The 27968-nt window shown below is 44.1% G+C and overlaps 1 long non-coding RNA gene and 1 other non-coding gene across 2 annotated transcripts; one reads left to right on the top strand and one right to left on the bottom strand.

The window, feature by feature from the left end:
* Positions 1–35: 35 nt before the first annotated feature.
* LOC132539327 (uncharacterized) lies at positions 36–8646 on the bottom strand. The gene is made up of 2 exons (XR_009550576.1): positions 8381–8646; positions 36–174 (listed from the first exon to the last, which is right to left on the bottom strand). It is a non-coding gene; the product is annotated as an uncharacterized LOC132539327 (long non-coding RNA).
* Positions 8647–22412: 13766 nt separating this feature from the next.
* LOC132539651 (U7 small nuclear RNA) lies at positions 22413–22474 on the top strand. Its single transcript, XR_009550982.1, has one exon. It is a non-coding gene; the product is annotated as a U7 small nuclear RNA (small nuclear RNA).
* Positions 22475–27968: the final 5494 nt, after the last annotated feature.

Raw genomic sequence — 27968 nt, 5'->3', positions numbered from 1 at the left:
TATCCCGGTTGGCTCCGGGCCGATCTGGTCTTCCCCAGCCTCCGCTACTGTCAGGGGTGGTGAAGTGACCCGGGGGTCCTGACCCAAAAGAATTGGTCTCAAAGGTCCAATGGGGTTCTGGGACCATGGCTGCACTTCCAACTGGATGGTGAAGTGTTGGTATGCATGAGACCCCTTCTGTTTCATTTGGTTTAAATACCCCCTGCTTAACACTATTCTATTTACATAACCACTTCATTCTATTTACATAACCGCTATTAACAAGCACCTCCCTCCAGGGCATTGGTTTAATCCCCACTGTTTCATGATATGTTTTTGCTCCACCCCCCCTCCTTGTCACACCCTGATCCCTTCTTTATCACACCCTGATTTTCACCAGTCACTTTTCTCTCCACCCTCTCTATGTCACATCCTGTTTCCACCCTACTTGGGAAGTATATATAAAGACAGCATTGTGAGTTTTAGAGTACTGTACTGTACTTTGAGTTTAACTTAGCTCCTCTTAGATTGTGCTGCATCCTGCATGAATAAAGAGATACTGCCTTGTTGGGTAGTTGCCATCTCCCCCTGGCTTCTTCTTATCCATATGGCTATATAGGGATTTACTGATCCAAAGGTTTGGTCTATTTACATAAATCACTTTTACATAAAGCACTCCAGGGCATTGGTGGTTCAGTTATAGGATTCTCGCCTGTTCCGCCCCCTCCTTGTCACACTCTGATTTTCACCAGTCACTTTTCTCTCCACCCTCTCTATATCACATCCTGTTTCCACCCTACTTGGAGAGTATAAAAACAGCTGCTCTTCTGATTAAAGACACTTGGAAATTGCTTTCCGGCTCCGAGAGTTCCAGAGTGTATCTCCTGCGGAAGTTGGTGCAGCACGCGTTCCTGATCCCTCTCCCACACAGCAGCCTAGATCAGCTCCAGTTGAGTTCTCTCCAACCCAGAGAGCACTAGCTCGGGAAGAAGTACCCTCAGGCTATCCCGGCATCTGGCGCCCGGAACAGGGACCCGTAAGCAGCAGATTTACAAGAAGACATCTTAGATAAGTACACACCTTTTGGGTATCTGCAATATTGTGTTAAGGCACTGTGATTTTTTTTCTTTTTATTGTTTTCTGGAGATCTTTCCACCATGGAAAATCTTTTCCAAATCCTGCATTCTTTTTCCAGTATACAATTTTTATATATCTGGGACATTTTTCTCGGGGCTTCACCTTATATCCTGTTGATCATCATAGCAGCTTTTAAGGGATATATAGGGCAACCTCTCAAAAGGCTTAAGAAACTAGAGGCTGAGGTCCAAGAGATAAAGGAAGTAATCATAGAACTTAACCAGCACCTTAAAAACAAGAAGAAGCAAAGGCCTGTTGTGATCTTGACCCACCCTAATTCCTCTGCATCTTGCCCTGAGGCCCCTATTTTGGCATCTTGCCCTGAGGCCCCTATTTTGGAAGACATATGTCCGAATTCTCCTTTGGACTCCACAGCCACTTCTTCGGCCACCCCCATTTTGGCAGACACGTGTCCGGAACCTCCTGCTGCCTCCACGGCTGCTTCTTCACCCCACCCTGTTTTGATAGACACATGTCCGAATTCTCCTGTAGCCTCCAAAACCACTTCTTCGGCCACTTGTCCAGAAGCTTCCACTTCAGTGACTCCTCCTACCACTACACACTTATCAGAGGAAGTCCACACATTTCCGGTCAATGTTGCCCCCAATAGACAAAAACCTCAGGCCTGGTATCCATATTCCGCCACAGACCTGAAGGAACTACGCCAGGCTATCAAAGATGACGGTGTTCATGCCCCATGGACCAGGTCCATTTTACAAGGCCTGCTTCAGAACCTTAATACCCCTCAAGATTGGAGAGATGTGACTCGTGCTACGCTCCCAGGCCCCCTCTTCCTGCAATGGGAGGCATTCTTTCGCGATGAATGTTTACAACAATCGCGGAAAAATATTCAAAATCAGCCAGAGGGTAATTTTGATGCATTGTTTGGAACAGGCCAATTAGAAACAGGGATTCAACAGGCGGAAGCCAAGTTTCCAGCGGGGTATTTTGATCAAGTACGCCTGTGTGCATTAAAAGCATGGGAGCGATTAACACCACCCATGGGAGCAGCCTCAGCCCCCATTCTCTCCCTGCAACAAGAACCTGATGAATCCCTCGCTAAATTCATTGCCAGGGTCCAGTCGAGTTTGGAAAGGAAGATTTATAATCCTGACGCTCGTTTTCTCCTTCTGCGATCCATAGTCTGGGATGGAATGCTTCCGCATTTTCGACAGGCCTGTATCACTCTTAAAAATGAACACCCAGATACTTGGATTCTAGCTACACAGGATCTCAGATCAAGCTCTTTTCAAGGACCTATGTTACAGGCCTATGCAGCTACCTTACATAAGCAAAAAGGAGCTTGCTTTCAGTGCGGTCGCCAAGGGCATTGGCGTAACCAATGTCCAGAAAATAGACCGCGACCCCGCCTCCAGTCAGGGCGACCCCACCTCCAATCAGGGCAACCCCGCCTCCAGACAGGGAATCAGAGACCACGAATGCCTTGTCCCAGATGCCAGAAAGGATTTCACTGGAGGAGAGATTGTTGGTCAAGGTTCCATAGGAACGGCACGCCTCTGCCAAATGTAAACAGGGATTTAAACTAGGTATGGGGCTTCCCTTAGCCCCGCCCCCAAGAGGGAAGGAAGCAGGTCGCCCGCTTGGAGCTGTGCCCTTCTTCCACAAACAGAAGCCCAGCTTGGGACCCAATCCGTCGCTATACCCACCACGCCAAGTAACAATAACAGAGGGTGAGCAGAAGGAGGAACCCGGGGTATGTGGGAACTTCCAGCATAGAAATAACCGGCTGGAGCAAGAGAACAGCTCGAATTCAGAGCCTGAGATTTTATGGACCACCCCTGTTTTAGAAAGGGGTCACCCAACTATGACAGTAAAGATTGGTAATATTCCTTTTAAGTGTTTGATTGACACGGGAGCAGATAAGACAATATTAAGACAAGCAGAGGTTCCCCAGAGTTGGGAACTCCTCCCAGGACCACGCTTACATGGTGTTGGAGGATTGACTCAGGCATTCCGCACACGAGATTCCCTTGTGTGGGAAGATCCAGAAGGGACTACCGGACGCTTTCAGCCTTTAATAGCTGATATAAGCACCAATTTATTGGGAAGAGACTTGCTGGAATCTTTAGATGTAGTGATATCCTCAGACACCTCTGCAGGACACCACACTCACTCCTGTGAGACTGCTAGACCCAACCAGCACCCCCAATACTAACTGCCACTGTTTGTAACAGAACTCCCCGCTTAGATTGGCTTTCTAATGAGCCTGTCTGGGTGGAACAGTGGCCTTTGCCTAGGGAGAAGCTAGAAATTTTAAAAGAACTCGTTCAAGAGCAGTTATCGTTGGGACACATTCGTCATTCTCGGAGCCCATGGAATACTCCAGTCTTTGTAATTAAAAAGCGCTCAGGAAAATGGCGCCTCCTCCAAGATCTTCGTGCAGTTAATAAAACCATGCAGGTTTGGGGCTCCCCCCAAAGGGGTTTGCCTCTTGCTTCCGCAATTCCCACAGGAATTCCAATCATAGCTATTGATATACAGGATTGTTTTTTCTCTATTCCCTTACACCCACAAGATTGTAAACGTTTTGCTTTCTCTGTTCCTTCTATTAATAATGCCAGCCCTGCCGATAGATTTGAATGGGTGGTACTGCCCCAGGGCATGGCTAATAGTCCTACTATTTGTCAAGAGGTTGTTAAATCTGCCCTTTTTCCATATATTCATAAGGGCCTTAAGGTTTTTCATTATATGGATGACGTGTTAATATGGGGAGAATTAGATACAGATCTCTCCGCCCTACGTGATTTTCTAATCCCTGCCTTAAAGAGAAGTGGACTTAATGTAGCTCCTGAGAAGATACAGCTAATCCCTCCAATATCTTTCTTAGGCTCAGAGATTTCCCTAACGCAGATTCGTCCTTTAAAACCTTGTGTTACTTTTCCTTCTAATCTCACTCTTGCTTCTTTACAAAGTTTTTTTGGAAATTTGAATTGGCTTAGGCAGTATCTTTATCTGCCTACGAGCTGCCTGCAACCACTGTTCGATCTGTTAAAAGGAAACAAACAGCCCTCCTCAAAGCGTATGTTAACCCCCGAAGCATCCTTGGCTCTGGAAAAAGTTAACCAGGCTCTCCAGGACATGCACCTCGTTCGATTCTCCCCCTCCTCTCCAGTAAATCTTCTAATCTTTAACTCCACCCCCACGGTAGTGGGGGCATTGTGGCAGAAACATGGCGTTCTCGAATGGCTTCATACGCCAGTAGGCGGAGCTCCAAGACTCCTTACCGAGATTGATGCCTTAGCATTTATGGTTCGCCAAGGAAGAAACAGATCGGTTCAGGTCTTAGGAAGGGAACCAGATTCAATCATTCTTCCCTTTTCTCTCACTGATACAGAATGGCTCATACGCCACCATTCTCGTTTTGCCATAAGTTTAATGGGTTTTCCAGGACAATTAGATAATCATTTTCCCTCTAATAATTTGATAGCTTCTTTACCTCTGTTGCCTCTACTAGTACCTAAACTTTTCTCTCGAGATCCCATCCCCTCTGCTCCTACAGTGTTCACTGATGGTGGAAAAAAGGGAGCTGCTGCCCTTATATATTATCCAGACCAGAAATACCCCAAACCTCTCTTTACTGAACTTCCTGATAATTCCCCTCAGTACAAAGAACTTTATGCTGTTTTCCTTGCATTAAAAGCTGTACCAGAATCCTTCAACCTTTTTTCTGACAGTGTGTATACTGTTAACTTACTTCCATGGCTTGCTCGATCTTATGTAAGAATTGATGACAACCCACTTTCTCCTCTTTTAATTCAAATTGCCTCTATGCTCTGTTCTCGAACCCATCCACTGTATGTTCAGCACCTATGTTCCCACAGCCCTCTTCCTGGTCCCCTGTCCGAAGGGAATGCTGCAGCTGACCGCCTTGCCTCCACAGGAATTCTCCTAGCCTCTGTCTCTAATCCTGCTGACTTTCATTCCCTAACCCATGTTAATCTTAAAGGTCTTCGAGCTCGATTTCCTGATATTCCTCTGCCACAGTTAAAACGTATTCTTGCTACATGTTCCTCCTGTGCAGGTCTAATCAAAACACCTGCTATTCAGACTCTGGGGGTTAATCCTCGAGGTTTAAAAGCCAACGCTCTTTGGCAAATTGATGTTACCCACATACCTAACTTTGGCAAACAAAAATATGTGTTCGTCTCAATTGATACCTTCTCTAAGTTTATGTGGGCTACAGCTCAGACTGGAGAAAACTCAAAAAAGCTTATAAGCCATATGTTCTCCTGTTTTCCTGTAATGGGCTTACCTCTTCAACTTAAAACGGATAATGGACCTGCTTTTACCAGCAAACAATTTAAAGATTTTTGTTCCCTCTGGAACATTACTCATACTACAGGCATTCCGTATAATCCACAGGGACAAGGCATTGTTGAGAGGGCCCATCAAACTCTTAAGGCTCAATTAAATAAAGAAAAAGGGGAAATGTACCCCCCTAATATCCAGCTGGCAAAAGCCTTAACTACATTAAATCTCTTTAATATTTACAAAAACTCCGACCAACCTCCTATAATTCTTCATTGGAAAACACCACCCACCCTCCCAGCTATTAAAGTCAAATGGAAAGACCCACTTGATAAAATTTGGAAAGGACCTGACCCCCTGTTGACTATGGGGAGGGGTTTCGCATGTATTTTTCCACAAAATTACTCCAAGCCTGTTTGGGTTCCTGCCCGCCATGTCCGGCAATACCCACATGATGATGCTGATATCCCTGAAGAACAAGAAACACTGCAAGAAGACTGGCTGCAAGAGGACTGGCTACAGGATGCACCCCAGGATCCATAATACAGCATGGCAGAATCAAAAAAAAAAAAAATCTGATTCACAGAACTCTCCCCCCCCCCCTGAATGAATGTCTTATGCTATGACTGGCCAGTTGTGTTTTGTGAGTGAGTGAGTGAGTGAAAAAAAAAATTGAGTGAGTTGAGTGACCAAAATTTTTGTATGACCCATTGTGCTCAGAGTACTCTGAAAGTTAACTGACTTTATATCAAACGGCTGGACGCAGCCATGGTTTCTGGAGACGTCCAGAAACAGTCCAAAAATTGTTCATTCCCCCTTTTGATTTCTTTTTTAAGTCTTGATATCAATATGAAATGTTTAGTCTTAAACTGTGTGAGTAAAGATGGTTCAACTATGACAGTAGTTCTAAATTCACATTTGAAATGATATATCTTATTTACAAGTTTTTCTCCTCCTGTGTGTTATAAACTATATATTTAATATGCGTGTTTCAAGTTTGGTAAACATTAACTTGACAGTTAAATCGTAATTTCGAAGTTACATTTTTACGAGAAGAGGTAAAATCAATTCATTTAAGTAACTGAGTGTTTAAGGTAAAACTCTAAATATTCAATGTGACAATTCATCATCTCCTAAGTTAAAATACAAATTCTCTATACAGGACATTTTTGGAGGGCCCCCAAAAATGTCCTGTAAGCTATCTTGTGGAAATTAATCCACAACAAATTTGGCATCAATCTGATATTGTAAATGTACCAAAAAAAAAGAATGTCACTAAAATGTGTTAACTCTAGTAACCTGAGTTTGCTTAAAAACCCAATGTAAAAATAGTTAACAATCAATATATGTAACTTAAATTCGGTATGAAAACTTTGCTATATAAAGACTGCTACATGAGGTCACCTAAGATGACCTTTACACAAAATTATAAAGATACCTAAACCAGTTATAATCATTGAGTTATCAATTGTAGTAAACTTCTAATTTGTTACAAAGTTTTTTCATAAGTAACTGACTACAGCTATGACAAGCCTTCGCATAAAGAAGCATCTGCTCATATAGAATCCCCAGAAATCCATCTTGGACCCCTGACCTCTGACATCACCCACAATTACAGCCATCCCCAGAAACCCATGATGTGACCTGACACGATCTGGAGAACCTGATTCACAGACTCCGAAGGACAAGACTTTCCTACTGCCTTTCTCTCAACCATCGGTGTCTGCTCTTCCTGCTTCTGTTTCGCCCATCATGTTTTGGCGGTTCCAGGTCACTCTCTACAGAGAAGAAAAGTTCCGGTGGCCGTCCTCCTCCATCAAGATAGACGTGTGGCATTTATTTCCTGGCCGTTGACATTGGACTGATGCTTCTATAGAACTTGCTGGACACTCCTTTTATACTCCTGGACTTCTTGAAGAATGACTGTAGCAGGCTGACTCGGGATTTTGCAATGCCAGATCACCCCTCTAGCCCCTCGGCTTATCAGGCCCCCACTCCTCCACCCATCAGGCTCACTCTGTCTCTTGCTACTCTTACTTATCCCTCCCTGTCTTGTGCTAGTTATTTTTGAAGACACTTACACACTATCATTCTGCTTTCTTCCCAACAGGTTTCCGTTCACCCCTACACTGCTATTCCCCTGACAGAGATGAAGCCTTTTACAGACATTGACCCAGTTATATATGGCCATTAAGTAAGAGGAAGATGTTGGGGAATTGTGAGGATATGGTTGAGCTTGGAAGGGCTTGAGCCTGAGGGGTGTGTCAATCCTGTTAGTCTCTCTCTCCACGGAGAGGTTGAGCAAGGAGGGACAGTAGAACCCCAAAAAAGGTGTGCCTCTTATCAGTCTCCCTGCCTCACAAAGTGCCCCACACTCCTGATACTATGGCAAAAAGTTAAAAAGAAAGGGGGAGATGTTGGGTAGTTGCCATCTCCCCCTGGCTTCTTCTTATCCATATGGCTATATAGGGATTTACTGATCCAAAGATTTGGTCTATTTACATAAATCACTTTTACATAAAGCACTCCAGGGCATTGGTGGTTCAGTTATAGGATTCTCGCCTGTTCCGCCCCCTCCTTGTCACACTCTGATTTTCACCAGTCACTTTTCTCTCCACCCTCTCTATATCACATCCTGTTTCCACCCTACTTGGAGAGTATAAAAACAGCTGCTCTTCTGATTAAAGACACTTGGAAATTGCTTTCCGGCTCCGAGAGTTCCAGAGTGTATCTCCTGCGGAAGTTGGTGCAGCACGCGTTCCTGATCCCTCTCCCACACAGCAGCCTAGATCAGCTCCAGTTGAGTTCTCTCCAACCCAGAGAGCACTAGCTCGGGAAGAAGTACCCTCAGGCTATCCCGGCACTGCCTACAGCTCAACCATGAGTCCCTGGTCGTCTGTTACCCGCCCGTGAAGCCAGCCCGGCGAAAGCAACATAACCCGTCAAAAACAACAGTGAAGAAGGTACTGGGGTTCTGCCCAGTGAAATCCACCACCATGCCCCATGTCTTACCCTTTGTCCATAAGTCAGCATCATACCAGGTTTTAACTTTTATGCTCAATGGGTTACAGTCTTCTATGGTGCAAGAGCCTCCAGTGTGAGGCTCCTGGTGATGAGAGTTGCTGTCATCATCCCGATGGATCCTCTGGAGTTCTATATATGTATCGGCTATATGAGGGGCAGAGTTTCTCACTGGGGAGATTGTATAACACTGAGGTTGTATATATTGACGTCCATGAGGTCCAGTCCCCCTGGGAGGTTGGCTCCAGGGTCCCTGAGTGCAGACAGTGAGCGGTCTGCCCCTCAGATGGTGCTCTCTATCTATGGTGCTGCACCCTCCATTGTTGGTGATTTGGCTGGAATCATTCCTTCTGCTCCAGTTGGAACCAAATAAGTCGCAAAGTTCAAAAATGAATATGGCCTGTCCAGAGGTAATGTACTCAAGGATTACCCGTTCGTCTGCATTCACCAGCTTCCACATGTATAAGGGGGAGACTGCAGGTCGGTCGGCTCGGGAGTACCAGCCGAGGCAAAACAGGAGCACTGGGACTAGTCCGAGAGCAGTCGGACCTTCATTGGGTTGGCGGTGGGCACAGCGCGCCATCTCTTCTGTTTGTCAGCCTCTGGAGGGTCTGCAGCGTCCACAGCAAACTTCTTCAGGCGGGTGTGGTGAATCCAGTGTCATTTTCCTGCGACTCTTGAAGCGGTTGGTGTGCTCAGGATTATAGTGAACGGTCCTTCCCACCGAGCCTCAAGATGATCAGGATGCAGTTTCTTCACCAGCACGGAGTCACCAGGCTTGAACAGGGGGACGATTTGGTCTCGGCCTTCCTCCCTCCGGGTTCCAGGTTTCACAGTCCGGATGGTGAGCCTGGCCTTCCCACGCACCACTTGAAGAGCCTGGAGAGATTCTAAGAAATTACCTCGCGCCACCTCAGCCAGTTTTTCAGCCCCTATCCGGGGCACAAGGGTAGGCAGCTTGCCATACACAATTTCAAATGGGGTGAATCCAGACACATAGGGGGTATTTCTACTTTTTAACAATACAAAAGGTAAAAGGGAGACCCAGTTCCCGCCAGTCTCTATTTTTAACTTGGTCAAACTTTCCTTAAGTGTCCTATTCATCCTTTCCACTTGCCCTGAACTCTGGGGGCGATAGATGCAATGTAGCTTCCATTTAATTTGTAAAGTCTCTGCCAATTGTTGGGTGACCTTGGCGATAAACGCCAGACCATTATCCGACCCCAGTGAATAAGGGAGTCCAAACCTTGGAATAATTTCAAAGACCATTTGTTTTACCACTACCTGGGAAGTCTCCTTCTTAGTGGGGAAGGCCTCAGCCCATCCTGAGAAGGTGTATATCATAACTAAGAGATACTTATAGCCTCCTGGAGCTGTAGGCATCTCAGTGAAGTCCACTTCCCAGTGTTCTCCAGGTTCTTCTCCTCTCCATCGGGTTCCGGATCCCTTAACCTGGATGGGGTTTGCATTCACCCTGGCACATGTGACACAGAGGCTCGCCACACTTCGGGAGATCCTAGGCAAACCTACTATCAAATAGAATTTATTTATTAATTCTGCTAATTTTTCTCCCCCGAGATGAGTGCTTCCATGTGCCAACGTTACCACCTGTCTTCCCAGCTGTTGAGGCAACAGGATCCTTTCATCTGGGAGGATCATCCATCCATCTTTACTTGGCTTCCCTCCGAGTCTTTTGCCTCATTCTTCCTCTTGTTTTGAATAGTCTGGCTTTTGTCTTTGTAGTAGTTCCTTGGGTGAGGACACTACTAGCTGGGTATGGGTCCCCACTAGTCTTTTTGCCACCTCCTGGGTAGTCTTGTCTGACAATTGATTACCCTTTTGATATCTGAGTTATCTTTTTGGTGCCCCTTACAGTGGATCACGGCCACCTTCTCTGGTCCCCATACAACTGCCAGCAAGGCTAAAATTTCTGGTGCATGTTTGATGGCTTTTCCTCCTGCAGTTAGCAGTCCTCTCTCTTTATACAGTGCCCCGTGGACATGGACAGTGGCAAAAGCGTATCTGCTGTCAGTGTACACATTTATCTTCTTCCCTGCTCCCCATTTGAGTGCTTGCGTCATTGCTATTAACTCCGCCTTCTGGGCTGAAGTCCCTTGTGGTAATGAAGCAGCCCACAAGACCTCTTGGTTAGTGACCACGGCTGCCCCTCCATACCTTAGACCGTCCTCCACAAAGCTGCTTCCATCCATGTAGAGGGTTACCAGTGCATCTGGCAGTGGGACATCTGTCAAATCAGCTCTTAGTGAGGTCAGGGCTTCCAGGATGTCTCCACAGTCATGGTTGACTTCGTCCTCTGGGTTGGGGAGCAGGGTGGCAGGATTCAAAGCTGCTATCTGCTTGAAAGTGACACGGGGCGGGTCAAGCAACAGTACCTGATAATGTGTGATCCGGGAGTTGGTCATCCACTGGTCCGGGGGAGAGTGAAGCAGGCTAGCCAGATTATGGGAAGTCACAATTTCTAGAGTCTGTCCAAATGTCAATTTAGTATCCTCCTTTACCAGTAAAGTGGTGGCAGCCACTGTTTGCAGGCATCCCGGCCACTCAGCTGCCACAGGATCCAGGAGTTTAGACAGATAGGCTACAGGTTTCTTCCAGGGTCCCAGGGTCTGGGTGAGCACCCCCTTGGCCACCCCAGCACTTTCTGCGACGAACAGCTGGAAAGGTTTATCAAGGTCAGGGAGGCTCAAGGCAGGGGCACTCACCAGGGCTTTTTTCAGTGCCTGGAAGGCATTCTCCTCCGTCTCTGTCCACTTCAACGGCGCATCACCTCCACCGGTGGCAGTGTAGAGGGGCTTGGCCAATTCTGCAAACCCTGGGATCCATAACCTGCAGTAGCCTACTGCCCCTAGGAATTCCTGAACCTGTCTTTTTGTGGAAGGGGTCGGGATTTCAGGACCGTCTGCATCCTTCCCTGGGACAACGCCCGTTGGACCTCCTTTATTTGGTAGCCCAGGTAGGTTACTTCTTGGGCACACAGTTGGGCTTTCTTGGCAGACACTCTGTACCCCAGGGCCCCCAGTACCTTTAACAGGTCTTGAGTAGCCTCTTCACAATCTCTCTGGGAGGAGGCAGCAATTAAAAGGTTGTCCACGTACTGCAAGAGGCTGCACCCTGGATGTTCATCCCGAAAGCTAGATAGGTCCTTGCTCAAGGCTTCATCAGACAGGGTAGGGGAGTTCTTGAACCCTTGTGGAAGACGGGTCCAAGTCAGCTGTCCGGTCTCCCCTTCTTCAGGGTCTGTTCATTCAAAAGCAAATATGGGCTGGCTCTGGGGGGCCAGAGGGATGCTGAAGAAGGCATCCTTCAAGTCTAAGATGCTATACCAAGTCCGTTCCGGTGGCAGGAGGCTGAGGAGAGTGTAAGGATTAGGAACTGTGGGGTGAATAGTCTCTACTCTCTTATTTACCTCTCGCAGGTCCTGCACCAGCCTGTAGTCATTTGTTCCAGGCTTCCGAACCAGGAAAAGAGGCGTGTTCCACACTGATTTACAGGGTACCAATATACTGGCCTCCTTCAGGCACTGGATATGTGTCCTGATGCCTTGCTGGGCTTCTCGGCTCATGGGATACTGACGAACACGGGCTGGAGTGGCAGAACTGATTAATTGCACCACTATGGGGATCACATGTTTAGCTAACCCAGGAGGGTTGGTCTTGTCCCAGACATTAGGAACCTCCTTCTTCCACTGCTCTAGCAAGTCCAAATTGTTTACCTTTTCCGGGTCCTCATACAGCCGGTACTCCTCACTTGCTGGCATAGTGAGCAGGATCTGCCCACCAAGTTGCACCATGGGTCCCTTATCTGCCTCAAACGAGACAGTCGCCTGAAGCTTATGGAGGAGATCTCTTCCTAGGAGTAGTTCTGGGCATTCAGGGATTACCAGGAAGTAATGGATGATAGTCTGTAGGCCAGGGCCAGCAATTCTCCCTATAGACTTTGGATAACTCTTTACTTCCCCAGTAGCACCCACAATCTTTACTTTTTCTTGTCCAGTAGGCCCTACTGGTTGCTGAATTACTGAATGAGTGGCCCCGGTATCCACTAAGAAATCAACTAACTTTCCCCCTACCGAGAGTTTTACCCTGGGCTCCTGGGGGCTAAGGGAGCCCTGACCTTCCTAATCAAAGACCAATAGGGGCGTCTCCTCTTCCAGGGGAGACTTCTTAGTCTTCTGGTACTCCGGACAGTCCTTCTTCCAATGTCCCTCCTTCTTACAAAATGCACACTGGTCCTTCCCCAAAGGTTTGGTTTTCCCTGGATTCCTAGGCAGTCCCCAACTCTTTCCTCCTCCGCTTTCCTTTCTAAAACTTCTTCTCCCTTCTCTGCCTTTTGTCTCTCTTGCCATAAGAACCTTGGGTCATATTTTTACTAAGCTCCACCGTAGCCTTTGCCGGATCCTCTCTATTCTCAAATACCTTCTGGGATATTGCCAGTAACTCAGAAAGAGACTTCCCTTCGAAACCTTCTAATTTCTGCAACTTCTTTCTAATATCTGGGGCGGATTGGGCTACGAACTGGAGAACGAAAGCTTGCGCATTCTCTGGGGCTTTAGGAGTCCAAGTGCGATACACTTGGTAAAGCCTCTCCAGAAAAGCAGTTGGGCTTTCGTTCGCCTCCTGCCTACACTCGGTCACCTTAGACAAATTAGTAGGCTTTCGTCCAGCAGCCCGAATTCCTCTTAATAGAGTCTGGCGGTGCCTGGCAAGGGCTTCAAACCCAGCACTTGTGTTCGGGTCCCATTTAGGGTGGGTTTGAGGAAACACCTTCTCCACCTCTGGGTCTGCGAGTGTTTCTCCCTGATGATTCTGAACCTGCTTCTTTCCCTCCTGCTTAATTCTTTCCCTTTCTTCCACCATAAACAAAGTATTTAACAGCTGCTGACAGTCATCCCAAGTAGGTTGGTGAGTGTAAAAGACAGACTCAAGCAGGGTAGCTACTCCTTCTGGGTCCACTGAGAAGGGAGGGTTTTGATTCTTCCAATTATATAAGTCGGAGGTAGTGAAAGGAACATACACTCTTAAGGCCTCCCTCCAGCATCTGACTCCCCCGCCTCCCTTAAGGGGAAAGCTCCTGCCGGTGCTGTCTCAGGTGCAAAGGTTGTCCCCGTCCTAGTGTGGGGCGGGCTTAAGAGACCCGAAGGGACCCCTGTGGTGGAGTCCGGTTCGGGAGCAGTGGCCTTAAAGGAGCCGGAGTATGGAGGGGGCCCCCCACTCCTCCATCTACCTGGTCTCGGAGGAGACTCAGGGAGGCTCGGGAGAAGAGGATAGGAGGGACGCCAAAGTGTCCCAGCTCTCCTGTCCCCCCGTACCATGTACACTCCTGATTTTCTTTTGGACTCTCCCTTCTCCTTGGAACCCTTCTGACACTCTTGTAAATACTTAGGCTTATTATAAATAATACCATCCCAAATCTCTATGTATGGCATCTGGTTGGTGTGCCCCGGGTCCCCAAAAATCACATCTTGCATGGACGCACAGGTGCCTGGGTCCAGGCTCCCTTCCTCCGGGCAGCCCACTCCAAAGGTGGGCCATTCTCTGGCACAGAACTTCTGCAGCGTGAAGGCATCCACCTGAACCCCAAACCCGGCAGCCCTGTGAGAGAAGTCTGGGAAATTTTTAATTAGACATTCCAGGGGGGAGAGAGGGTAGGTCTTCGACTGGTTCTGTCCCATTTCCCTGTCAAAATGGAATAGTAAGGAAACAAGGTAACAATTATCACAGCAGTCACACTTAGAACCACCTTTACTCGTCCACTCACTTGCTGGCCAGCACACAAAATGCTCTCATACGTTCTCCCACTCTCACACCTTCTCCCTATCAACACAAAGGGTGTCCACTTGGGACCTTCTCCCCTTTCAGGGTTATGGGAGACTTCTATTAGTGGAGACTCCAGTTTTCTAATCTTCAATTTTTAGCCTCTTGTGGTACCGTAACACAAAACGGGGAGAGACAAACAAAGAGACAGACCGCAAGTACTGCGAGTCTGACAAGACAGAAGATTACAAGTGGAGAAAAAGAACTGACATCCGAAGGACGTCAGACACTCGACAGTACTCGCCTGGCTGGGCCCCTCGCGGGACCTCAAGGGGTCTTAGCTTAGGGGTGACTGTATGATCCCCGGTCCAGGTCTCAAACGAATTGAGAACCTCACTCAGCTGAAACGACCCAACGGACACGCAGGTTAGAGCCCACTCAAGCCCCATATCTTTGAGGCCATGAGGCACATAGCATTCACACACAGACACTTAAAGCAGATCACTCACTCAGTCAAGATAGGGCAATTATCATTCCGGCCGCTGCTACTAAGGAATATTGCTAGTTAGGCCTTCGGGAATCACCGGAGAGTAGCTCCGGCCAGACCCCTCAGTTGCACTAGCAGGCTCAGCCTTTTCGTGAATCCCCAAAGTGGAAAAAAGACAAAGAAGACAAAGTGTGGCCACAAGAGACAAAACGTGGTAGGACCCTGTTTCAGATCCAAGTATCACCCAACCCTGGGCTGTCAGACCCTGTTTCAGATCCTTAGGGTGCGGACCCTGTTTCAGATCCAGTTATCACCCAACCCTAGCAGCCTGGAAGTCGTCACTTCCCAGTGCTGCAGTCTGGGATTTCAAAGCGGCGTCCTGCAATCCACAGACCCCCAAGCCCCGTGGGAACGTGCACAAAAATCAAGCTTGACTTACCAGTCCTCCGGAGGCACAAAACTGAAAACAGTACCGCACAAAATTTAGGCCTGACTTACTGGCACTGGCCAGGGCTTCCAAGGCTTCTGGGGGTCCGGACCTGGGATGGGGCGTCCTCAGGAATTCCCATCTGAGGGATCTTGCTGGGGCCTCCAAATGTTAGCGAGCATAAATCAAACCACCATCCACTGAAAGGAAGCAAAGATGTTTATTGACGAATTGCAATCTGGGCCGAGATGGTGACTGGCAGCAGTCTACCAAGCTCGACCCTGAACAGGGCTCAAAACACACAACTTGTAAGAATTCAGAACACACTTGAAGAGGGGGTCCACTCCATCTTACAATCTATGTCCAATTACATATTACAAAAAACATGGAATCCAATCATTTTAAACCAAGCAAAAAGCAGGGTCCATACAAAGCGAAGCGTGGGCTAATTTCAAACCTTGCAAAACCAGACAACCAATAAGACTTGACCAGGTATTAGGTCCTCACATCCCCCTACCATCATACCAGGCCATCTGGCGACCAGTATACTGCTGGGGCTGTGCAGAGGTCCTGATAAGGCTAGCCCTCATACAGAACTTCTACAAAACACCTGATGTCCTTCACTGATTAGCCCTGTTTTTCAAAAGGGAAAGGGCAAGGGGCTTTTTACTTAGCAAACAACCGGGGGCTTTCAAAAACAAGAATAAGAAGGGGAACTTGTAGGGAAAAAGGGGAACTTAACACTAAACACTCAAAAACTTAACATCTAAACCTAAAATGAAAAAGGGGGGGAACTTAAAGTTAGCTTGAATACAGGGGGATTTTAAAGTAGCAGCTAGTTACTGCCTGTCACAATTAGGATGAAAGAGAAACTTGTCAGCTCCTTTGTTAGATACTGGACTAGAAAACTGAGAACTTGATAAATGAAGGGACAGGCATGTGTTAGTGAACGTGAGATAGGTAACAATAAGTGCATCTTTCATACCAGGAGCACTCTCTTGATCACAACCGTGAGGCCTATCAGACAATGAGTAGGTGACAGGTTAACCCTTATGTAATACAGCTGCTTTCAACAATGGATGATGTTTAGAAATTCTCATTTCGAGTCATTAGAAATAAAATATTCAGATATATGAAAAAGTAGTGAAAATTCATTCCTAAAGTGGAACAAGAGTTTTGAAAAATCATAGGACATTGAAAAATTCATATTCTGATTGTTTTTAGGAAAAGTCCACACAATATGATCTCTTCTGATGACTGTAAAATGTACACAAGTCTTAAATGAGTTCTAGGGCTGTAATGTATTTCATGAGGATTGTTGTGACCAACACTGTGTTGTCTATTGGGAAATGAGAGAGGAGCTCTGAAGTTATCACAAGGGGCCAGGACGTGGTACACCTGGTTCTGTGCTCACATTACCATGCTCAAGGAACCAGGGTTCGAACCCTACTTCCCAAGGATTGTGGGGAACGCCAAGTTGGCAGGTGTCTTCCTCTCTTCCTCTCTATTCCTCACACCCCTTTCAAATTGCTCTCTGTCCAGTCAAATAACATAGTAAGAAAAATAAAATAAAATAAAATAAAGGAAAAAATAAAAAGACTGCCGGCAGCAGTGAGTTCTTAGTGCAGGAGCCTCTGCGTTAATCCCAGTGGAAGTCATCATCACGAGATAAATATGTGTGTGGAGTGATGGGTGTTATTGTGATCACAGTATACACAAATATCAATGTTTTGTGTTATACAACTTGAACTAACTTAATATTGCATAGAGACTATATCTAAATACTATTGAACCACAAGAAGTGGGTGATACTGAGCTTCACAGTTATTTTGGGGTATTCTTCAGACAGATGTCCTATCCCATGAGGAGAGTTGCTAATTCTCACAGATTTAAAATTTGGCTATGTCTTTCCTGTTTTTGGGAAAAATTAAGTGTTAAAATTATTATAATTTTTCCAAAAACATTGCTTCTCAACCAGAGTTAAGGTATGTTTTTCTCCTTTTTAAAAAATATTTTGGGGCCAGGTGGTGGCGCACCTGGTTGAGCACACATGTTACAGTGCACAAGGACCCAGGTTCAAGCCCCTGGTCCCCACCTGCAGGGGGAAAGCTTCATGAATGGTGAAGCAGGGCTTCAGGTGTCTCTCTATCTCTCTGTCTCTCTCTCTATCTCCCCCTTCCCTCTCAATTTCTGGCTGTCCCTATACAATAAATAAATAAAGCTAATAAAAATTTTAAAAAGATAAAAAATGGTTTATTTATTTGTTATTGGATAGAGAGAAATTGAGAGGGGACGGGAGGTCGAGAGGGAAAGAGATAGAGAGACATCTGCAGCTCTGCTTCACCACTGCTGAAGTTTCCTTCCTGCAGGTGGGGACCAGGGGCTTGAACCTTGAACTGTAATGTGTACGCTTAGTCAAGTCAGGTGTGCCACTACCTGGCCCCCCTCCTTTTATTGCTAATGAGAAGATTATTGGCCACAGTTAGGGACATTACTGCCATTCAATAGGTAGAGGATGTTACTAAATATTCTACAATACACATGAAAGACCCTTGCAATAGAGTTCCCTATCCCAAATGTCAACACTGCTGGAGTTGAGAAAGTAGATGGTAAAATGTTAAACAAGAAAAGAGTAGCCATCCATAGGAAACAGAACATGCAAACTACCCACCTTTACACCTACTTTTATTATCAAGTCCCTGCATTTTGCTTTTGCTCTTTCGCATTTTGCTTTTTGTGCTGATACTAATAGGCATGATCAGATATCCTTTTGAGTTAAAAGAAAAAACAACCAAAAAGCCCTTTTTTGATATTGTTTTTCAAATGCATCTGTGACCTCAGATTTTTTTTCAAGGAGAGTGCCAGAGGGGCTGAATTTTGTTTTCTATTCTTCAGGACTAGATTCATTGAAAAATTAGCTAAGGAAGACCCTACAGTTTGAAATCAATGTAAAAGCTACTTGTAAAATCTGATCCACTAGTTCTTTTTCTGCTGTAATATTAAACAACAACAAAAAAAGATGTGAATTAATAAGATAAGAAAGACAAAAAGAACAAAAGAACAAACTAGATAGAACATAAGCCTAGATTAGTGCATATCAACTTTTGGACTTTCTCTGACTCAGCACTTTCTACCTGGGTGACTTTGGGCAAATGATCCCGTCTCTAAATTCTTTTTTTAAATTAATTTATTTATTTTATAAAGGAGACATTAACAAAACCATAGGATAGGAGGGGTACAACTCCACTCAATTCCCACCACCAGATCTCTGTATCCCATCCCCTCCCCTGATAGCTTTCCTATTCTTTATCCCTCTGGAAGTATGGACCCAAGGCCATTGTGGGTTGCAGAAGGTGGAAGGTCTGGCTTCTGTAATTGCTTCCCCGATGAACATGGGTGTTGACTGGTTGATCCATACTCCCAGCCTGTCTCTCTCTTTCCCTAGTAGGGTGGGGCTCTAGGGAAGTGGAGCTCCAGGACACATTGGTGGGGTCATCTGTCTAGGGAAGTCTAGTTGGCAACATGCTGGCATCTGGAACCTGGTGGCTGAAAAGAGAGTTAACATACAGAGCCAAACAAATTGCTGAACAATCATGGACCTAAAGGCTGAAATAGTGCAGATGAAGTGCTGGGGGGTACTCACTGCAGACTATTGTGTACTTCTGCTTTCAGGTATATATTTTGCCCTAGTTTATGGATACTTGTGAACATATGCTCTATATCACGGAACCTGGTGTATATCTAGGTTTTGGGACTTCGTTAGAGCTGAACCACCTGGGATGGAATTAGAGAATACTATGAAAGGAAAGGTCTCACCCGAGGGATGAAGCTGAAGGGTTGTCATTCCACACCTGAAGTCTCTGGACACAGTCTGAGGTGAAGCATGCTGAGGTGGCACTCGTTGCGTTGATTAGGTTGGAATTGGCAGATGCAATATTATTTGGTATGAATTGAGAGAAGCATGCAGGTAAGTGCGCCCCACCCTAAGGTTCCAGGACTGGGGAAAATATAGGCTCTATAGTGGAAATATGAGGTTCCTGCTGTCTTAGAGTTCAAGAAGACAATAGTTATTGTTATCATCATATTATTTGGTAATTGGGTTAACTTTGAAAAATGCCTTTGTTAGGATTTGGTGTATAATACCCAGCATCTTGTATATAGCTGTGCCACTGGTTGCTTCTGTTCTCCCTGGTTTAGGCTTTTGAGAGAGTCAACATATCAAAGACTCAGCCTATGTATTAAAAAGATTCAGTGTGTGCTTTAAAAAGTTTGAGACATACAATCAATTTTCCCCTCTCATATTAGTTAAATAGTGATTTATATGACTACAAATTAATAGGAGTGTACATAGACACCATTCCCACCACCAGAAGACTGTGTCCCATCCCTCCTATGCCCCGCCACCCCCACTGCCCCTTACCCTCACCCCAGGGATTTTACTTTGGTGCCTTACTCTCCATCTCTAAATTCTCACTTTGTGAGGGGAGGAGGGGAATCAGGCCTTTTCTGTATCTCACAGGGCAGCTGTATATGAACTTTTTAGTATTATGCTGTGTATAGAATGGTTTCTATGTTATCTGGCATTACCTTTTTTTTTCTTGTCTTTTATTTACATAGCAATGCTATGGGGTTTCATTTATATGCCATGCTTGCTGCTAGACAGCAGGAATTAAATTATGAGCCAAAAAAAAAAAAAACAGGTTACTGCTCTTATGAAGCTATTTTTTTTAGTTGAGGGGATGTGAAAAGCATAAATCAAATAGCTACAAAATAAATCATATCTTTGTAGTTGTCCTAAAGGGAGCTCCATGGAGCTATATCACAGAAATGAGAAATTTGCCCCCCTCTGCCTCCCAGGGGGCCTTTCAAAAAAAAAAAAAAAGCTTGATCATGGATTGAGAAGTCTTTTGGATCTTTGTCTTGTGACAGGTCTTTCTTCACCTTCATCATTGAAAAATGATCACTATTCTTTCTCGAATGAGTCAGAACTGTTCCATCTGAAGAAACAGTGTGTGCATGATACAAAGGGAGAACAGAGGAATGAATGATATCTTCCAAAGTTCCTGTCTCTCCCTGTGTTCACAGTTTTTGTCAGCTACTTTATAGTTTTTGATTTCTCCGTAGAGACCATGGAAACATCACCAGTGAATCAGATCACTGCTAATCAACCAGTTCGTAAAATACGTCGGGTGTTGGTAAGTTGGAGGATGCACTGTCTCTTTAAACGTAGCTGTGGAGGAATATCTGTTGAATATTACTATTGCTGCATTTCTTTTATTCTGTAGAAGATGATAGGGGAAAAGGAGATCTTACAGGACTTGGCTATTTTAATAAATAGCCAAGCGTTATCAGAGAGCTAAGAAGCCTGTGGGAAAAACCATCCAATTATTGTTTATTATCTTAGGAAATAAAAGACTTGTCAAGACACCCTTCTCTGACCTCTCTTAGCGGTCTATTTGTCTCCTTTAGAAAAGGATTAATCCATTTGTTAGGAGTTGTGGCAGAGACTTGGCTGTCCAGAACCCATTCTCTCTCCCTCCTTTGCCAGTACAAAGCTAGACTGTGTTTAATAGCCCACTTTGCAGGGAGGAGAGGTCATGTGAGTAAGCTGTAAGCCATGAAAATGACCAGGGTGATGGATGTGCTTCTGCCTCTGGCACACAAAATAGCTCAAATGGCTCCTTTCTGCTCTCTCCTTTTTGACTAGCCAGAATCACAACCTTCAGGGTGAATCTGGAAGCCAAGCACATTGAAAATTGCAGACTTTCTAAAATCTGGCTTCTTGAAGGAGCAGTTAGATCCCGTAAGTTCCCAATAGGAAGCATCTGCTCAAGACCTGTAAACAAGAAAGAAATAGAATCCTTTTTCCTCAGAATGTTATAACAGGATTATGTGAATTCAAGTCCTAATATAAAGAACTCTCTGGAATGTCAAAAATGTCTAAGATTAGAGTGTGCTCTCAAAGAAAAATGATTGAGTGGTGATCGTTGGGGCTATTGATGGAGTAGTTTTGAAACACATGCATGCTTATACATAGAGTGGATTGTCAAATCGCATGCACAAGTATCAGAACTTTTAGTTGGTAAAAGGCGAAAGATGGGAGTTGGGCAGTAGTGCAGCGGGTTATGTATGCACAGGTGGTGCAAACTGCAAAGACCGGCATAAGGATCCTGGTTTGAGCCCCGGGCTCCCCACCTGCAGGGGAGTTGCTTCACAGGTGGTGAAGCAGGTCTGTAGGTGTCTGTCTTTCTCTCCCCCTCTCTGTCTTCCCCTCCTCTCTCCATTTCTCTCTGTCCTATCTAACAATGATGACATCAATAACAACAATAATAACCATAACAACAATAAAAAACAGCAAGGGCAACAAAAGGGAAAATAAATAAATAAATATTTTTTAAAAGGCGAAAGATTTGTATCATCTGAAGAGAAACCAGAGTGTAGAACTCTTAGTTGGTATGAGTGATTGCTATATGGTTATGAGGGTGAAGGTCCTCAAAGGCTCAGGCCAAACTGAGAGAGACCTGAGACATATATCCTGATTGGCAACATGGTCTCTCCTTCCTTCCTACACTGGATATGCTCTCTGAATCAGAATATCTGAAGTCTGGAAATGTGTTTTGTTGGCTCCTCATATAGGACTAGAGCTTTAGTTTTATTCTCTTCATTTTTCTACTCTAGAGAGCTACAGTACTTATAGAACATCTCAGGGATCTACACTTCTTTGATCCTGGGTCTTATTCTCTTTAGAAAATCAATGCATGAAATGTAAATAAATGTTAGAGGTAAAATAGTAGACAGAACTAAGCTACTTAGCCAGGGGTCCAAACGACACAGAATTTAAACGTACTAGTCACCTGATTTTTTTTTTTTGTACAATATCTAAGAATGCTTTGGAGAAGGTTGAATGAAAAAGATATTTTTTTTTGTATGTGTGTGCCTTATGGAAGTCCTCTATTTTGCATGAAGGTCTCCACTTTGTGCTAAGGAACATGAAACTTAGCCATGACTTACACACTACTGAGCTTACACCTCTAGTGTATAGACAATGTGATGCTCCTGGACCAGGACTGAAGTCTTGAAACTATCTTCACAATTATTAGGAAGGATTTCAAATTATAACCCCTAAGGATAAAATCTAGTCCATCATCTGCATTTGTAAATAAAATCTGATAAAATATAGATTCTCATTTATTTATCACTTTATATTGCAATGGTAGACCAGCAGTATGTTGTTGTATGACAGAGCGACATGCCAGGGACTGTATGGTTGACAAAGCCTAAAGGGCTCAATGTTTGGCTCTGTGAAAAAAGTTGATAAGAGTGTTACAGCTCTTTTAGAATTTGTCTAGCAGGCCTTCTGGTTTCTACCAGAAGGCCCCCCCCCAAAAAAAAATAAAGTTGATGAGTATCTTCTAGATGACGTTTCAGCTTCCTTCTGGTTGACTAAATGATTCTCAAGTCCAAGGCTTTTTTTTTTTTTGAAGCTTATCCATGCTTAGTGCTAATACCTCTTACTATTTATTGTTTGTAAAGAGAAAGTAAAAGAACCACAAATTCTTTTACTTTATTTTGAATCTTCACTTTTTTTCTCTTTTCTCCTTTCTCTTTTCTTCCTATTCCTCCCATTCTTTCCCCTCCCTCCCCTCTCTCTTCCCCTCTCTTCCCTTTCTCATCATCCTCCTTTTTCTCCAACACACACACACACACACACACACACACACACACACACACACACTAATTTCTTTATTGGGGGATTAGTATTTTGTAGTCAACAGTAAACACAATAGTTTGTACATGCATAACATTTCCCAGTTTTCCACATAACAATACAACCTCCCACTAGGTCCTCTGCCATCCTGTTCCAGGACCTGAACCCTCTCCCCCACCCACCCAGAGTCTTACTTTGGTGCACTACACCAACTCCAGTCCAAGTTCTGCTGAGTGTTTTCTCTTCTGATCTTGTCTGTCAACTTCTACCTGTGAGTGAGATCCTCCCATATTCATCCGTCTGTTTCTGGCTTATCTCACTTCACGTGATTTCTTCAAGTTTCATCCAGGATGTGTTGAAAACAGTGAAATCACCACTTTTAATAGCTGAGTAGTGTCCCATTGAGTATATAGACCACAACTTGCTCAGCCACTCATCTATTGTCAGACACCTGGGTTGCTTCCAGGTTTTAGCTATTAAAACACACAGATATGTTTTGAGAAGAAACAATTCCAGAACACTGGTTGAAACAGACCAGCGGTTATATGAAAAGTGTCTTTCTTTGCACAGGAATGAGTACAGTGAACTCCACAACAGAGGAAAATAGAAATGAAATTTTATTATAATTAGGTTTTAGGATATGATGGTTAAAAATGGTGGAGAAACTACCCTATGAAATATCCCAGCTCCACTTATGCAATGTTTCAAGTCTGAAAGTTAGCTAATGCTTAATATTTTTGCCTCAAGGCTGTAGATACCTGCTGTTTGATTTAAGACATTAGAAAAGCAATCAGTTGCTGTGGAATAAATGGTTTCATAAGTCTAGTATTTTTTTGCCTTTAGTTGTTTGACTCACCCTTTCAGTTTCTCTTCACCCTTTGGTAGCTTCACAGAGCTTCACAGCATCTATTCCTGGCCTGTAATATTAAGGATGCCAGTAGGCAGCCCCCAGTGACTGCTGTTTTCAGAAAGCTTTACATAAGCAATCTTATGACAACTCTCTAGACTCTCTCTCTCTCTCGCTCTGTCTTCTCTCCCCCTTGCCCTACAGAAGCTGCAATTTACCATTTCTTGCTGCTATTTACGTTTTATCCCCCCCACTGACTCTTTGAATTAGGGTAGTTATTAAGTTTCCATTCTGTTCCATGGGGACAACCCTGTCTCTACATACTATAGCTAGAGTCTTTCCAGCAACCTGCTGGTCACAACATACAAATCAGGGACTGTAACAGAAGCCATGCAATTCCTTGCTTTTGTTCTCATTTCAGATATATTGACCACCCTCATTGTATGGAGCTCACAGAACAAAAGGCTCCTACCCTCCAGGAGCTTACAGTATTGGCCTTCAAAGATATATAAACTCTTAGGGACAACACAGCAGTTAAAATAAGGTAGCGCTATTAACAGACTCTAAATATAGATTGCAAAAATGAGGAACTAAAAGCAGCTGAGAAGTGAATTCTCCAGCTCCAGGACCTACCTGTCTCTCCCATTTGCTCTATTATAACAGTCAGCAGAAGCTTGAAAGTCTTTAGAATTCACTGAGGGTTGAAAGACATTATTCATTCATATTTCATCTGGAGCTTGGCAGGACAGCATCTAGCAGACCACATCTTTCTGAAGAGATGGCACTGTCATCTTCGAGCTCACAGGAGAGGCTCCAGAGGGCTGCAGCCCAGACTTAGAGGAGCAAGTGTCAATGATAAGGAGCTGATATGCATGAACCTTGTGCTGCAAATTTTGGGAAAACTGAAAATTGGATTCAGTAGTTGCTTTGAGAAGGAACTACCCATGGCAGCATTAAGATGTGAAGCTGCATCGACACTTCTTAGAAACTAATGCAGGCTGGAATCTCAGAAGAGACACACAGGGACCACGTGGAAAGGAACATGCCTCCTTTTTCTGTCTCCAGCTTTTCTCTTTCTAAGGGAAGGAGACCTACTGATAGGAAAGTCACAGATCCACAGTTAGGAGACCCAAGAAAACCAGGAGAGGATAAGAAAAATCTTTTCTTTTTTCAGTCTCTTCTTCTCCAATCTAGCAGACACCTCCTAGCTCACATCACTATCAAAGCTGAACAGACAAGAGATCTGTACAAGAAAAGTGGCTTGCAGAGTACTGTCACAAAGAGGAGAAGGTTAAGTTGGAACCAAGAGACAGTCTCTGGCCATGCCACTCTGAACACGCCCAATCTCATCTGGAACTAAGAGGCAATAGTTTGATAAATGGTGCAGTCATTTCCCTCACTAAGCTCAGTTCCACCTTCATCAATTATTTTGAAGTGATAGGTTCCGAGAAGTGTACTGTACTTCTTAACTGTGCTGTTTACCACCAGTCTACCCAGGAGTGACAAAGATAATGGGAAAAGAAGGGGAAATGTAGATCCTATGCCAGGTGTTGATCCTGCTATTGAACTGAGACACTTGGGCAGGTTAGGCATGCTTTCAAGACACAGGAAATGAAAAAATACATAGGAAGTGGGAAAGACAGAAACCATAATCATTTCATAGAGTTGCCCCCCCATGTAAACATCATACAGTTTCTCTCTATGTTCTTTATTCTCTTCTTCACACTCTCCAGACTGCTCTGAGTGGAATGTGACACAATAGATACTTCAGACTAAGCTGAACACCAGCACCTTCAATTAAGAAAGGCCTGGTGAGCATATGCTTGCAACTCTCCTCCGTGCACGGAAGCCTCCATGCGAGTTCTGTTTGTTTCATTGGCTAAATGCTATGCAGTTGGCTGTCATCTGGTATGTCAGTTGGCAGAACATATTAATGGCTCTACTTCCACATTTCCCACAGGCAGTATTTGTAATGGCCTGATTATGTGTCCAGAATTCAAGCTAAGGAGGGAGAAAAAGAGAGAGAGAAAGAGAGGGAGGGAAGAAGGGAAGGAGGGAGGGAGAGAAAGAGAGAGTCATGAGTTGAGGACTATAGCCTTCACTTTTATTTAGATCAGGAGGTAATGGTTTCACTGGTAAGTTTTCCTTGTGGCAGATAATGATAAAGAGGCTCTTGTGTGTTGTCCTGGGAAAGACAAAGAGGAGCGACCTGATATCTCAAATTTATTTGTAAGCACTATCAAGTCTATCATCTTACACTTTTAAATGATAGACACATGTTAAGAATAGTAAAAGAATAGCTAGTCAAGTTAAAATTATAGAACACTAGCTCTATTTTTCTATGCTTAAGAACGATGATGGTACTCTTGAGATTATAATTTTCAGGAAATCAGTGCAATATTTTTTGGGTCAGTGCTCATGCGTTGAGATATGGACAGTAAGAACTCATTTTTTTTTCTTTTTTTCACAGAGATTCTATTTTATTTATTTTTTAAATTTATTGGGAGATTAATGTTTTACAGTTGACAGTAAATACAATAGTTTGTACATGCATAACATTTCCCAGTTTCCCATACAACAATACATTCCCCCCACTAGGTCCTCTGCCATCCAAGAACTGGAATATATTTTTCTAAATTATCATGTTCTCCTCCTTCTCCTTGTTCTCGTCATCGTCTTCCTCCTCCTCCAACTTATGGGAATGAACCCAGGGTCTTGCACATGGCAGGACGTGCTCTACTGGGTTAACTATTTTCCGGTTCCAATTTTTTTCTCATTTAGTTTTCTCATTTCTCATTTCCAACTCCTTGGAATGAAAATAGCCATACTACATATCTTTAAGAATTCACGGAATATACAACCAAGTGTGAATCTTGCCTCTGGCACTTATCAGTGAGATACCTTGGATAAAGCTTATGAAAAGGTTCAAAGTTTAATATCTTTCTAAAATGGGAATAAGAGTAAGTTCACTCTGATTAATAGTCATTAATAGTCCAACACTCTGATTTCCCCATATGTCCCACCAAAATGCTGGCTGTTACTAACTAGTATTATTGTAGAATGATGTTTACACTGTTAATGTTACAACTAGTAAAATGATGACTGTTAGAGGGTTTTGCTAGTTACATTTCTTATCTCTCTAAAGTCTAATTTATACTTTTATTGTAAAAGCATCTGTTGCTCTCTTTGCCGATGTATCTTGCCTGAAGGAGCTGAAATCTGGAGAAAATCAAAGTCTATTAAGGGAATGGAACAGAAGGCTATCCTACAGCTGCTCTCTACGATGCCAACTCATCAGCTGTTAGAGCTTTGTCTCCAGCGGAAACTTACCTACTGGGGTGGAACTGGGCAAATTCAATGTACATGTCTCAGGAAAGACCTTGGTGATGAAAAAAAGGCATTTCAAATTCAAATTGACATCATTTAGCACTGTCAATACCAATGAAACAACAATCTGCAGTTCCTCTAAACTAATAAGGATATGGGAAACCAGTTTCAAATAATCCTTGATCTATATGTCAACAGAGGAACAGTTTGTAATCTATTGTTAGATCAATGCTTTAGAATTTGACCCTTTAGCACTGAAGTTAAGAGAAAGACTCCTCATTTAGTTCTATTAACTGGCCAGGATACTGCTAGAGCTTATGGGATTTCTGTGAGTGATCTGAACAGGCTTTTAATCGCTCTGAATAATAACGCACTTGGGAAATACACAAGAAGAGTGGAATTTGGAGACACACAGCAAGGCTACAGGGTAGAAATAATTTGGAAAAAAATGTCCTTAGGTTTGGGCTACCTTACTTAAACTGATTGGTAATCTCTTCTCCTGAAATGTTACATAGCTGTGACATGCTGAAATGATGTGCTTGGTTTTAGCCACTTGCAAGTGAAGTTGTAGGACTCTAGTATCCGTTCGTGTGCCAAGATTGTGACTAATGTCTGCTGTTAGTATTGCTGGCAAGGGCTGTCATTCTTTGGGCAGCTTTTCTTGGTAGTTAATGAATGTCTTCAAATTATCTTTAGGGGAATATTTTCTTCCCAAATCTACTTCTCTGCTTAGAGAGAACACCTAATTCATACCCTTTAAACAAATGGTGTTGATGACTATTGTTTTTTATTTTTAGTGATTTAGTAATGATTGACAAGATTGTGGGCTAAGAGGGGTACAAGTCCATACTAATTCCACCACCAGAGTTCCTTATCCTCTCCCCTCCACTGGAAGTTTCCCTAGTCTTTATTCTTCTGGGAGTATGAAGCAAAGATCTTCATGGGATGCAGAAGGTGGAAGATCTGACTTCTGTAATTGCTTCTCCATTAGA

This window comes from Erinaceus europaeus, chromosome 7 (assembly GCF_950295315.1).
Source record: "Erinaceus europaeus chromosome 7, mEriEur2.1, whole genome shotgun sequence".
Taxonomy (NCBI): Eukaryota; Metazoa; Chordata; class Mammalia; order Eulipotyphla; family Erinaceidae; genus Erinaceus; species Erinaceus europaeus.
This window is presented reverse-complemented; position numbering and strand designations above follow the sequence as displayed.